The 15,065-nt window shown below is 40.4% G+C and overlaps 1 pseudogene; it reads right to left on the bottom strand.

Moving 5' to 3' along the window:
• Positions 1 to 501: 501 nt before the first annotated feature.
• Positions 502 to 2,511, bottom strand: LOC147608181 (ATP-dependent Clp protease ATP-binding subunit ClpA homolog CD4B, chloroplastic pseudogene; annotated as a pseudogene).
• Between the last annotated feature and the right edge of the window lie 12,554 nt (positions 2,512 to 15,065).

Here is a 15,065-nt window from a genome sequence, read left to right on the forward strand (position 1 = left end):
AAAGGTCCTACATTTATTTCAACCCCTACATACACACCGTGCACCACAATTGCAAGTGCATATCTACAAATACCACCAAGGAAAAGGCAGCCAAATGTGTGTGGGGTCTCCTTCACCCATGCCCTTGCCCTTTAAAAGTGGCCAATGCAACAGCATCTCTTGTTAGAAAACCCCTCCACATGCCAGCATAAAGACCAAACCCAACCACCATCAACAGCTGTTCACTTTCAGCACCCTATTTCAGTCAAGCAGAGAGAGAGAGAGAGAGAGAGAGAGCTTTCAGCAGCAGCACATGACAAAGGGGCAAAGATAAAGGCACAAATAGGGATTCTCCCTGTGCCATGAAGACAGAAAGCTGTGGCATGCATGGCCCTCTGAACTTGGATACAAACCTACAACATGCCACTTGACATAAACGACATTATGCTAATTCAGAATCTACACTGCAAGTGGTAATGGATGCTTTGCATACACACAAAGGTTAAATCCCTAACAACCCACTGCAGGCAAACTAAACTAAATTGAATATCAATGATAATCACTTGCCGGAGTTGATATCAACTACTATGACTACTTGTACACTTCCCCACACAAACTTCGGGATTAGTAACTGTTTTTAAGCAATACCAGCCGGGGCTCGAATAGCTGCACTTGAAGCAGTCCCAGTAGTTCCATTCAATATTGTCACGTTTCCTTCTGTGTCCACGTCAATGATTGCCGAATCACCCTCTTTGATCTCACCTGCAAGCATTCACTCAGCCAAACTGTCCTCCAGAAGGCACATGATGGCCCTCCGCAAGGGCCAGGCACCATAGCTCAGGCTATATCCTTCATCTACCACTCTGTCCCTAAATCGTTCGGTTACCTGAACATCAATTTCCTTCTTCTTCAATCGTTCAAAGACTTCTTTCAGCATAATGTTGGCTATCTCCTTCACTTCCAACTTGGTCAGTTGCCTGAACACAATGATCTCATCAAGCCGATTCAAGAACTCGGGTTTGAAATATTGCTTGAGCTCCTCATTTACAAGACTCTTAAGCCTATTGTAGCTGCTATCCTTTTCACCATAATCCAGTTGAAAGCCCCTCCACCCTTCTCGATCACACTGCTCCCAACATTGGAGGTCATTATCAGCAGAGTGTTCTTGAAGTCTACGGTTCTCCCCTTGCTATCTGTAAGCCTGCCATCCTCCAATATCTGAAGCATCATGTTGAACACATCTGGATGTGCTTTTTCTATCTCATCAAAGAGAACAACTGTGTAAGGGTGTCGCCGTACAGCTTCAGTTAGCTGACCTCCTTCGCTGTAACCAACATAACCAGGTGGTGATCCAATAAGTTTGGAGACAGTATGCCTTTCTATGAATTCACTCATGTCCAGTCTCACCATAGCTTCCTCTGAGCCAACGTAGTAAGCTGCCAAGGCCTTGGCAAGCTCAGACTTCCCAACACCAGTTGGACCAGAGAAAATGAAACTAGCAATGGGCCGATTTGGGTTTTTAAGATTCTTTAGCCTCTCCTCAAATTCACCCCTGTACTTGGTTCCTGCGACAAGGAGTCCCATGTCAAGAGTGATGACCTTCTTGCCTTCTATAGTTTCTGGGACATCACCGCTGGCGATACGTTGCGCAAGACCCTCAGCAATTGCAGTTTTTCCAACACCAGGCTCTCCAATGAGGCATGAATTGTTTTTAGTCCGCCGGCCCAAAATCTGTGTGGCCCGCTCACAATCTGAGGCTGCCTGCCTACAACAGGGTCAAGCTTTCCATCGTCTGCAAGCTTTGTCAGATTGGTGCCATATTCTTCCAGGGTAGGCATTTTGGCATTGCTGCTACCACAGCCTACCCGCCTCAGTGCTTTCACCCACCATACGGATAACCTGAGTTCTGATGTTGCTAGGGTCTGCCCCAAGGTTTTCAAGTAAACGGGCAGCAACTCCCTCCCCTTCTCTGAGAAGACCTAGCAGCAAGTGCTCTGAGCCGATGTAGTTGTGACCTAGCTGCTTGGCCTCTTCAAGAGAAAGCTCCAAGACCCGCTTGGCACGGGGTGTGAAGGGGATTTCGACTGCGACAAAACCACTACCACGCCCGATGATCTTCTCAACCTCCACGCGGGCTTCTTTGAGGTTGACACCCATGGATTTGAGCACCTTGGCTGCAATTCCTGTGCCTTCACTAATGAGACCCAAGAGGATTTGTTCTGTGCCGACGAAGTTGTGCCCTGAGCGCCGGGCTTCCTCTTGGGCCAGCATGATGACCTGGCCTTCTCTGTGAAACGTTCGAACATGGCCACAGTGGCTCCCTTTGCTATGGGCAGCCAAGACAGTAGACGCCACGGAAGCGCGAAAACCCTTGTTGTTTTTCCCTTTGACATCTAGAACAGAAAACCGGCGCAAACCACAGAAAGACCTTACTGATTCTAGGGCTACAGAAGAAGAGAATGAGGTTACTTGTCCATGGCGTGCGCAAACGAGCTTCGCGGAGTCTCTCCTGCTGCTTCTGAATTGGGAAAAAGCCTGGACCTGATCATGGCCGTCCATGGTACGATGCTCTCTGAACCGAAGGAGAAGATCTGATGCCGCCATGGTACGATGCTCTCTGAACTGAAGGAGAAGATCTAGTGCCTTCTTTTAATTAAATAAACAAGTATTGGACCCAGTTGCTGCGGCAGGTAGAGTTCCGTAAAAAAATAGGCTCAGTTTCTCCAATTTAGGTCATGTTTTAAATGTTTTAAGTAAACACAATACATTATTTCAAGTGACTTCATATATACATATCTCAAAATAACATCCATGTCTCTTAGATTTATAGAGAAAACAAAAATATCATAGTAATGTAGCATATGAAGATGCAAAAAAGGACTTTAAAAATCTGAAGACTAGCCAAAATGCAACCACTTTTTCTCAATCATTTTTTATTAAAAAACCCAAATTATTCTACACTTTCTCTCCCTCTCTCTCTCTCTCTCTCTCTATATATATATATATATATATAAAATAAAACAAATTATTTTTTTATTTAAAAAGTCTAAAATCATTTTACAAAATACACTTTTAGAACTTTTAAGAAACTAATTTAAAAAGATGGATGAAAATAAGTCTGAGGAATATGTAAAATATCATGTGCGTTAAACAAAAGGAGCTTACAATTTCATATATATATATATGCCCTTCAATTTTTAGTTTTAGTTTTATTGGTATTCACACACACACACACACACACACACACACACATATGTATATATATATGTATATATAACAAAATAAATCATTTTTTATTTTAAAAATCCAAAATCATTTCACACTCTCTCTCTCTCTCTCTCTCTCTCTCTCTCTCTATATATATATATATATATATATATATATATATATATATATATAGAGAGAGAGAGAGAGAGAGAGAGATACATATACATTTACATATATATTTACATATACATAAACAAATCATTCTACACTCTCCCTTCATCTTCTAAAATAGGAATATGTATATTATATATAAATAAATCTTTTATTTAAAACAAAACAAATCATTCTACACTCACCCTTTATCTTGTATACACTTTGTCTGAATTAATCATGCCCTTAACTTTATCAAACAACATTATAATTGGACCTTAATTAGTAATTATAGGTCGCCATTCCTTATCCGGCCCAAGGCCACATCAATCCACTGCTCCAGCTTTGCAATCAGCTCATGTCCAGAGCTCGTGGGTGTGGTGGGTATCCATCGTCGCAGGGGGCTCTCCCCGGAGCTGCACGGCTATAGTCATATTCGCGTGGTATCCATCACGGGGGGCTCTCCGAACAATCCAAATCTTTTTTATTTAAATCTTACACACACACACACACACACACACACACACACACACACACACATATATGTATATGATTTTGGATTTTTAAAATAAAAAATGATTTGTTTTGAAACGTGGAAAATACGCTTTCATTCAGTATATTTATTTATTAATTTATTATAGAGAAGGGCAGTTTCTGCCCTAAATTTCTCCCAACAAGGCCGCAAAGCTCCACTTTCTCAGCCATAGCTCAACTCTGCAGCAGAGGGGAATAAGAAGGGGACTGCTCTGCGCGAGAGATGGCTGCGCGGGAGCCTTGCTCGGACAGATGGAGTCGGGGGCGCCTTCGTGCATGGGGGCTGGGCGGCTCCATCTTCTATCTCATCAAGGGCATGAAGAACTCGCCCAAGGGGGAGCGCCTCCTGGGTCTGCGTGAGAGATGGCTGCGTAGGATTTTGGACGATGTCGGGGCGCCTTCTGCATGAGGGTTGTGACATATGAATGCGCCACATGTGGGCTGGCCTCATGATCAATAGGGGGAGCGCCTCTTGGGTCTGCGCGAGAGATGGCTGCGCCTCCTGGGTCTGCATGGGGGCTGTGACGTATGAATGCGCCACGCATGGGTCTGCATGGGGGCTGTGACGTATGAATGCACCATGCGTGGACTGGCCTCATGATCAACAGAGGGAGTGCCTCCTGGGTCTGCGCGAGAGATGGCTGCGCTTCCTGGGTCTACGCGAGAGATGGCTGCGCTTCTTGGGTCTACGCGAGAGATGGGAGATGGATGCGCCACGCGTGGGTGGCAGCTTCACCATGTGGGGGGGACTCTTCTCTGTGTTCGATTGTTCCACGGGCAGCTTTCTACAGATGCGCCATGGGGCGGTGTCTAGCTTGCCCTTATCGAAGGGGCTGGCCTCATGATCAATAGGGTCCTTGCACAGTCAGGGTGAGCAAAAAGCTGAGAACTGGGGGTCCTTGTCAACATGGCTTCAGAGGTTGCACAGTCAGGGTGAGCAAAAAGCTGAGAACGGGGTCCTTGTCAACTGGGGGCGGTGTCCTGCTTGCCCTTATCGAAGGGGCTGGCCTCATAATCAACAGGGTCCTTGCCAACATGGCTTCAGAGGTTGCACAGTCAGGGTGAGCAAAAAGCTGAGAACGGGGTCCTTGTCAACTGGGGGCGGTGTCCTGCTTGCCCTTATCGAAGGGGCTGGCCTCATGATCAATAGGGTCCTTGCCAACATGGCTTTAGAGGTTGCACAGTCAGGGTGAGCAAAAAGCTGAGAATAGGGTCCTTGTCAACTGGGGGCGGTGTATTGGACACCTCTACTATGTAGTAAAACAATATTGTAAACCATTTCAATTATGGGAAATGATTTACTATATAGCAATAAATGAGAAATTGTTTATCGTTTACCCAATCTGTATATACATATGCTATGATATGTGGATTGGGTATGCCTTCAACACACCTTACATTGATAGACAAATAAAATCAATCTCTGTACTTTGAGGTTGCTTTGACATGAATAACACAACATCCAATTTGTGTTCAATACGAATATGAAGTCTAGTGTATACCAAATCTTTGTTGCCTCCCCATGATAGTGATGCAGTACCTACCTGTATGTGGCAATATACTACCCAACTATAACCGATGAAAATATAAATAACGGGTCCTATATGCACTTCATAAAAATATTACACAACACAAATTTGTACAAGTGAATCATGTTATGACTTTTAGTAAAGTTGAACTTCGCGACTTATCCTATCTATCTTAAATACCAAATTCTTTCTCAATTTGGCTAAGTAAATGTTAACCTATTCCTAGGGTTAACAAGATCTACCGCCATTATCTTACATCAATGAGTCACGATAGATACACAACATAAATTTGTACAAGTGAATCATGTTATGACTTTTAGTAAAGTTGAACTTCGTGACTTATCCTATCTATCTTAAATACCAAATTCTTTCTTAATTTGGCTAAGTAAATGTTAACCTATTCCTAGGGTTAACAAGATCTACCGCCATTATCTTACATCAAGGAGTCACGATAGATACACCAAAGGGTCATTGAAGAAATAGTGTCCAAAGCTGCAACTTGGACATGCGCCTGTAAGTGTGACAGAGTATTTATGGCAATTCTCGCTTTTAAGAGCATGTGGTATAGCAAGTTAGGATGAAGCCCTAATAAGTGATGTACTTCATGGATATATTATGAGATTAGTCATTGTAATAGCATTAGGCCTCTTATGAGCCTAAAGTGTCCGACCGGCCACAGTTTAAGTGAGTGTGAACACTTATGGCCATGTATATAAGTGAATATCTCTCATAATACAACATACTCTTCCATTATGCAATTGAGTCTTGCTCTTGCTAATCCTCTTGCTAATCTCTCTCCCTAATGCATGCTAGTGACTGTGTGTGAGTGAAGTGAGATGAGAGGTGAGAGGAGGGACGAGTACCTGTAGTGCAACGCGACGGTGTGACAATGCTCGCGGGAGGCACCGTGGAATTTCTTCTCAAGGAGTTATAGAGCTTGGAGATCTCAAGGGTTATGAGATCGGCCACCATTGGAAAGATCCTCACGACAGTTGGGGTTCACCAAGTAATCTCTTTTTGGATGTGTTTCAAGGAGGGTTAGGGTGAGCTATAACATTTTTGGCGCCACTGCCAGGGAGCCATCCCTTGGCTTTTTCCATCGTTTTTCCTCTAATCTATGCATTACCCATTGCCCATTATCTTGATTAATGGTTTCCCATGAAAAAGATGTGGATTTGATGGTGATTTGTGTGTGATTTGGTATAGAATAGCTCTTTTTTTATTTTTGAAAAGAATGCCTTTTGCTTAATTTATTGTTTTTGTTGTTATTATTGTGGTTTTTCATGTTCTTAGGGCTTGCACAGTTTGTATTAGGCTTAGTTTGCATCTATTACATCAAACAATGTAATAGAATGCAATTTTTAAGTGAATGTTAGCTCTCTTTAGTGTTAAATATAAAACTAAAATAATTAATTTTAGCTTAATTATGTGTTTGTTGTTGAAATTGTTTGCATTAGAGTGTTGGCAAGCATTAGGAGTAGCTTAATCTTTCAAAAAAAATTAAAATCATCAAAAAACCCTTGAATTTGACTAATTTCTCTTAATGGATTGGTTTTTGTCATTAAGGGTGATTAATCTTGTTCAAGAGGTAAAACATTTAGAAAATGTGTTAATTGGGGTCTAAATTGATCATATGAGTAGTCAAAATTGGTGTTTGTGAGTGTTTTGAGAGCATCTAGATGCATCAAAATACCTAATTACATCAAATTTTTCATTAATTGAAGAAATTTGACTCTCTGCTTAATTTTGCCTTAAAAGAGGAGACCACAATTAAGAGTCTAATTAATCTCCTATTTTAGATTAATTTATATATTTCTTGATGCACAAAGATTAGCATTCCCTTGCTCTATCCAATGATGTGCTCAATTGTGTGAATTAATTAGGGATTAATGGGTTAATTAGAGTCCTTGATTACTGTAAAAGAGGAAAAGATTAGTGAAAGGATTATTCTTGGATTAATTCTTAATCACTTAAGGCTAATGATCATTCAATGAGTAAACGCTCATGAGTTGTCAAATTCTCCATTTTGGGGGTCATTTATGAAGGGTGTAAGGGGTGTCATAAAAAGGTTGACTTTTTTAATTCCCACTTAACTTTTTGGGAAAATGCCCATATCTCCTTAATTTTAAATTCAAAAAAATCTCCCCCAAAATGAAAAATTCGTATTTCCCACTAGACTTAAAAAAAAAACAATTGAAAAATGGTTCACGTCGTGAACCATTTCTGCAACTTCACGGCCTAAGGGTTCACGCCCTCGGAGTCTGCGCACTGAAAAAAAACGAATTTATTTTTTTTGTGAATTTCGGTTCTTCACGGCGTGAACCGTTAAGGGTTCACCGCGTGAGACCCTTCATTCACGTGGGGAAAAAAAAGAATTTAACTTTTTCGCGAAGTTTGATTCACGGCATGAATCATTAAGGATTCACGGCGTGAGACCCTTCGATCCCGCGAGAAAAAAATGAATTTAACTTTTTCGTGAAGTTCGGTTCACGGCGTGAACCGTTAAGGATTCACGACGTGAGACCCTTCGTTTACGTGGAAAAAAAATCGAATTTAACTTTTTCGTGAAGTCTACTCATGACGTGAACCGTTAAGGGTTCACGGCGTGAGACCCTTCAATGGCCATGATGCCTAAGTGAGTTAACCTCCTACCAAGAGAATGGAAATAGCCTTCCATAGCCTAGGTTGAAAATAAAAAAAATCAAATTTAACTTTTTCGTGAAGTTTGCTTCATGGCGTGAATTATTAAAGGTTCACGACGTGAGACCCTTCATACATGTGACCAAAAAAAAATCAAAATTTATAAAATTCGTCAATTCCGCTTCACGACATGAACTGCACCCTGCTAGTTCATGACATGAAAGGGGGTCCGTCGGCCAAAAAAAAACGCTCTAAAAAACACCCCTTATTTAGAGGCCCGTATCTCCTAAACCATGTATTCAATGAAGGCACTCTAGGGCTCATCGGAAAGCTGACATCGGCGAGCTCTTTGACTTTGGATAGTCGTTCGAAGTCAAAATCGATCATTTTGGCCTCCGACCAATAGCCTCAAAATTTGAACCAAAAATCGAGGCAAAAAATAGCCCAAAAACCATGAAAAAACACAAAAAAAACAATGCAAAAACGATAACAAACCATATTTGGGCTACTTTTTGAGGATCTAAACGACAAAATCACGGATAATCAGGGAAACAAAGTTGTAGTACTCCAAAAATACTACAACTCTCTCATACAGAGTTTTTAAAATTCCTTTTCGAACACCCTCAAAAACGTGTTGCGAAACAGGAAAAAAATTCTCGATTTTTTTTTTTTTGTCTTGAGATAGTGATGGAAAATAGGTTTTAGGACCTCCTCTTCCATTTGGCAAGTTACTAGCATACGCTTTTTTCAAAAAATTATCTCTAAGGTCATTCACATGCGTATACCGCCTAAGCTAAATAGGGGGAGAATGGACACCCCTTTGACCCAACGAATAGAACGCCAAGCCTCTTGAGGCTGTAACGGGCTGTGAAAGAATATAAAAAGCAAAAAAAAAAAACTATGTTTGCTCATTAAGGAGCATTTACGTAATCAGACATGGCAAACGATAGAGGGATTGCCAGGGATCACACAAAGGACTGAACCCAATGGCTGACACCTTCGAGCCATTGAGATCTATGCCGATGCACCTCTCAATGCCATTGGCCATGCCGATAACAAGAGTGTCATCAGGTTTTACATCCTCTGTCTCACTTTGATCCCACACCGGGCTTTGGTCCCTTACCTAACATCTCCACGAATCCTATAGGTACCAACCCTTTCCTGGATGCCCACACCTTGGACATACTGACTAGTCTAGGAAGGGGGGTAGCCCAAGGACTGAGTGAGTCTCTCCCAACAAGAACACTCACATACGGCCGTACAAATTTCCAAAACCATGGACAAATATGACGGAACATCAGATCCTGTTCAATTCAATAAATATTTGAACAAAGATGTGAAGCCTTTGAAAATCCTAACTGTCCCACCAAGGTACATGCTTTGAACCTATGCTTAGAGGGAAATGCTAGTCGATGGTTCATCACATTCATGCACCGGTACCTGGAAACATTCGATCAATGTTGTAAAGAAGCAGTACGTTTAGATGACAACATACTGGAAGATGATCATGCTACGAGATGCCCCTCATCTAAACCAAGTGAAGCAATGGTAAAAGAAAGATTGATCTCGGAATTTTCATTCCCTGAATTCTATGCAGTCTTGCTTAAAAGCTTACAACACCATCTCTAAGAGAGGATGAGATCCTTCAAAATCAACCATTCTTAATGCCTCTACAAATGAGGAGCGAAATGCCTTGTGTTGAGTGCAATCACTAACGACCATCCCAATCCTCACTGTACATATGAGGCACCTGTTTTTCTATATTGCATATATTGTAAAACTTTTGATCATGATACCAAAAAGTGTCCCACTTGATCCACTATTGACCCAAAACCTACCTCTCTTGTGCAACAAACATAAACAGTCCAAAGGGTAGAAACTGCTCAAGAAGTAGTTAATCGAACAATTCAGTGTTTCTATTGTCGTGGACCTCACAAGGTGACAGACTGCATAGTTTGGAATACTTCCATGCCCATAGTCACTGACACTTGCGACCCATGTGTGAACGATGTAGCATTGACCACATGTTCCAAGATTGCCTAAGATGAGTTGCTTCAATGCAACTTGTCTCGCAAAATACAACTCTTAACATCTTAAGTGTACAAAATGGGAAATTGTCCATGGTACCCTTGAATGTACTTACACATCTACAAGCCAAGGCATGAGAAACAGTCGAAAAGAATGCTAAAGTAAATACCTCAACATGGGTAGAAGAATATGCTTTAAAGCAGAACCCAAAAATGAAAAAACCTTCTAAACCCAAGAAAGACAAGGGACAACAAACTTTCGAAACCAAGGTTGAATTAAAAGGCAGGGAAAAGGAGCCTATGAAGGACATAAACCCAAAGAAGCCAAAGGCTACAAAAGATGCTGTAGCATCCACCTCAAAGGCCACCATACAAACCACAAAACCCATATGTGCGACACAGGATCCAAAAGCCCAAAAGAAAATTCGATCTCGTTGCATGGGCAAACATAAAGAAAACCTGACGATCCAAAGAAAGTCAGAAGATGAAACAAGTTCTAGTACGTCACTAAGTGAGGATGAAACAAGTTCTAACTCTTCACTCAGTGCACCACATAGACCAATCAAGAAACTAGAACCCACCCAACCACCCAAAATTGATAATAATGATCACATGATATATGCAGAACGCAAAAAGCAAGCTCAGGAGAGCATGCTTAGCTTGGTTGAGTGTCTTACAGGATCCCCCATTGTGATTGAGCCTCATAATGCCAATCCTAAAAAAGTAACCAAATCTCAATCCTGGAGGCATACCGCTTCCCCTTTCAAGAGGAAGACATACGCTGTACACAGAAGAGTTATTTGAGAGAGATTGCACGAATTATACACTTGAGAAAGCACGTGAGGAATTTAATAATTCCCTTACAAAATTAAAGCAGTCTCTCACAGCCTCATTTGGAGGAATGCTCTTCTCTCATGGTGAAGCCAGCATAACATTAGCACTTGCACCTTTAAGGGCTCAACATGAGTTATTGTTTATGGCTCACCCTAACCCTTCTTGAAACATATCCAAAAAGAGATTACCTGGTGAACTGCAACCGTCATGAGGATGCCAAGCTCATAACCCTTGAGGTCTCCAAGCTCTACATCTCCTTGAGAAGAAATTCCACCGCGTCTCCCCGCAACGACCGTTGTCACACCACTGTGTTGCACTAGTGGTCCTCGTCCCTCCTCTCACCTCACTTCACTCACACACACTCACTAGCATGCATTAGGGAGAGATATTAACAAGAGGATTAGCAAGAGCAAGACTTAATTGCATAATGGGTGAGTACCTTGTAATATGAGAGAAATTCACTTATATACATGGCCATAAGTGTTCACACTCACTTAAACTGTGGTGGTCGGTCGGGCACTTTAAGCTCATAAGAGGCCTAATGCTACAATGGCTACTCTCATAATATATCCATGAAGTACATCATGTAGGACTTCATCCTAACTTGCTACCACATGTTCTTGAAGCGGGAATCACTATAAATACTCCATCACACCATTACGGGCGCTCGTCCAAGTTGTAGCTTTGGACACTATTGCTTCATATCTTGAATGGACCCTTTGGTGTATCTATTGTGACTCCTTGATGTAAGATAATGGTGGTAGCTCTTGTTAATCCCAAAATTAGATTAACATTCCCCCTTCCTAATGACGATCGTGTCCTCGTCGTGTTGAAGACCTTTGTGCGGGGAGAACGAACAAGCTTTGTCGATGGCTTTGATGGTGAATGATGTTCAATGGTCTTTGTTCCTCTGGAGGAAATAAGAAAAGCTAGTTAATGAATAAAGAGGTTAGTGGTTTATTGGGAATTGTTAACGGGGTGGGAGGTGGTTTTTTTTATACAAATGATTGCATTTTTACATTTGTGTGAGTCCCTCTTTTTTTTGGGCTCAATTTGTTTTTGGCAATCATCGGCAAGGTTACATGTGATTTTTGTTAGTGGGGACACTAAGAAATGTAAATAATGGGAGAGAAGAGAGAAGGATCCGGAGGAACGTAGACTTAATCATCAGAATGAGATGGTGATTCTCAATTCTTCATTTGATTCATTCTTTGAAGTAATTGGCTTGTGATGATGTCCCTTTGTGTGGCAGAATTCTTGTCAAATGTTGTTGAGTAGGAGCTGCTCCTGTCTTCTTTTGTCCATGTGTTTTTTATGTTTTTATGCATATTTTAGTGCTCTAATGAAGCAGATTTACATGAAGTACAAGAATTGAGTCATATAGATGCTTATTGAGCTGCTCTATATTAAAGTAGTCACTTGTTGGTGAGGATTGAAAGAATTACGTCAACTTACGAGGCTAATATAGAGATCTTCACTAGGGATTGAAAATCATTGACTTGTGAAGATTGTGGCATCGTTTGGAGAGGTTTGTAATGTGAAGGAAAATTCCAGGCGATGGGTTGTACCATTGACTCGGCTTTCGCCCACCATGGCCCCCCCATCCCCAAAGATGTACTTGGAAGTTGTCAACAGTGAGGCTTTGGTGCAAATGTTCTCCAGTGCATGAGTATGGATATGTACTTATGGAGCAACTGATACATTAATTTAGCCAAAAGAATAGTAAGCAATAAGCTTAACAAATATATAGTGGCTATTGCGTGATATGGCTTAATTCGATGAAGTTATAGATTTTGACCCCGAGGTTTTTAATTTTATTTTATGGGTGTAGGTCATGATTTGTAAGCAACAACTTCTTGTGCACTCATTTCTCACTTCCAGAGGGGTGACAAGAGCATTGCTATTTTGTTCTTGATGTGCTCCTAAGTCTCCGTATATATTTGATCTTAAATTTGTTGTTGAAATGATGTCGCAGCAATAGGGAAGACTGCTAATTATTTGCTTGAATAGACAAGCTCTTGTGTTGGTGGTGAATGCACGAGAGTGGTTGAGTGATTTGCTTGTTGTTGCTTGGGCCTCCATTCTTGTCGAACTTTAGGTGAAGTTGTTAGGGTTGAAGTCGGTGGTGAGGTTTTCTTCACACTGTTCAATTTTGGCAACCATATGATGGAATTACCATCATAGTATCCTTGTTGTTGAATTACATGCACATGCACCCATCTTTGAAGAACACTGTAATTTAGTGCCGATGTGCTTGGTGTTGAGGCTCTTTTCTTTGTGCAAGTTTAGGGGACTTTATTATGCACTTGGGGCCCAAGCTTTGGTAGTACCCTTGTGCTTGCAGCAGTGTTTTTGGTACCCACACTTGTTACATTGGTGGATTTCTTTGAGGAACTTGCATAGGCTTTTGTGGACGGTGTTGTGGAGTACTTTTCTTTTACCTTCATTTTCTTTTCCTATTCTTTTCGCATGAAACCTTAGGCTTTCACACTGTGAAACACTGAGTGTTTCACGCCGTGAACTTGACTTCACGAAATATTAAATTCGATATTTTCTTTTCTTTCTGTGAAACCTTAAGCTTTCACGCCGTAAAACACTGAGTGTTTGACCCTGTGAACCGGACTTCACGGAATATTAAATTCGATTTTTTTTCCACGTGAAACCTTAGGGTTTTACGCCATAAAACACTAAGCGTTTCATGTCGTGAATCGGACTTCACGAAATATTAAATTTGATTTTTTTCCTTTTTTTATCTTTTCGCATGAAACCTTAGGCTTTCACGCCATAAAACACTGAGTGTTTCATGCCGTGAACTGGACTTCACGGAATATTAAATTCATTTTTTTCTTTTTGCGTGAAACCTTACGCTTTCACGCCGTGAAACACTAAGTGTTTCATGCCATGAACTGGACTTCACGGAATATTAAATTCGATTTCTTTTCTGTGTGAAACCTTAGGCTTTCATGCCGTGTTTCACACCGTGAACCAGACTTCATGGAATATTAAATTTGATTTTTTTTTGGGAATCTAGTGGGAAATACGAATTTCCCTTTTTGGAGGGGGATATTTTTTGAATTTAAAATGAAATGGATATGGGCATTTTCCCAAAAAGGTAATAGGAATAAAAAAAGTCAACCTTTTTATGACACCCCTTACACCCTTCATAAATGACCCCCAAAATGGACAAATTAACAACCTTTTTATGACACCCCTTACACCCTTCATAAATGACCCCCAAAATGGACAAATTAACAACTCATGAGCATCTACTCATTGAATGCTCATTAGTCTTAGTGAGTTATGTAAAAAAGTGATTAAGAATTAATCCAAGATTAATCTTTTATACTAATCAAGAACTCTAATTAATTACTAATCCCTAACTAATTCACATAATTGAGCACATCATTGGATAGAGCAAGGGAATGCTAATCTTTGTGCATCAACAGTTATGTAAATTAATCTAAAATAGGAGATTAATTAGACTCTTAATTATGGTCTCCTCTTTTAAGGTAAAATTAAGCAGAGAGTCAAATTTCTCCAATTGATGTAAAAATTGATGTGATTAGGTGTTTTGATGCATCTAGATGCTCTCAAAACACATAAAAACCCCAATTTCGACTACTCATATGACCAATTTAGACCCCAATTAACACATTTTCTAAATTTTTAGCCTCTTCAACAAGATTAATTGCCCTTAATGACAAACACCAATCCATTAAGAGAAATTAGTCAAATTCAAGGGTTTTTTAATGGTTTCAAGAAATTTTTTGAAAGATTAAGCTACTCCTAATGCTTGCTAATACTCTAATCCAAACAATTTCAACAAAAAACACACAATTAAACTAAAATTAATGATCTTAGATCTATGTTTAAACTAAAGAGAGCTAACATTCACTAAGAATTGCATTCTCTTGCATTGTTTGATACAAAATGGATGCAGACTAAGACTAATACAAACTATGTGCAAGCCCTATTAAAGAACATGAAAACCCACCAAAACAACAACAAAAACAACAAATTAATCTAAAAATTAAGCAAAAAGTATTCTTTTCAAAAACAACAAATTAATCTAAAAATTAAGCAAAAAGTATTCTTTTCAAAAACAAAAAAGAGAGCTATTCTACACCAAATCTCACACAAATCACCATCAAATCCACATCTTTTT

The sequence above is a fragment of the Cibotium barometz genome, chromosome 53 (assembly GCF_041138505.1).
Source record: "Cibotium barometz isolate CiBa-2024 chromosome 53, ASM4113850v1, whole genome shotgun sequence".
NCBI lineage: Eukaryota > Viridiplantae > Streptophyta > Polypodiopsida > Cyatheales > Cibotiaceae > Cibotium > Cibotium barometz.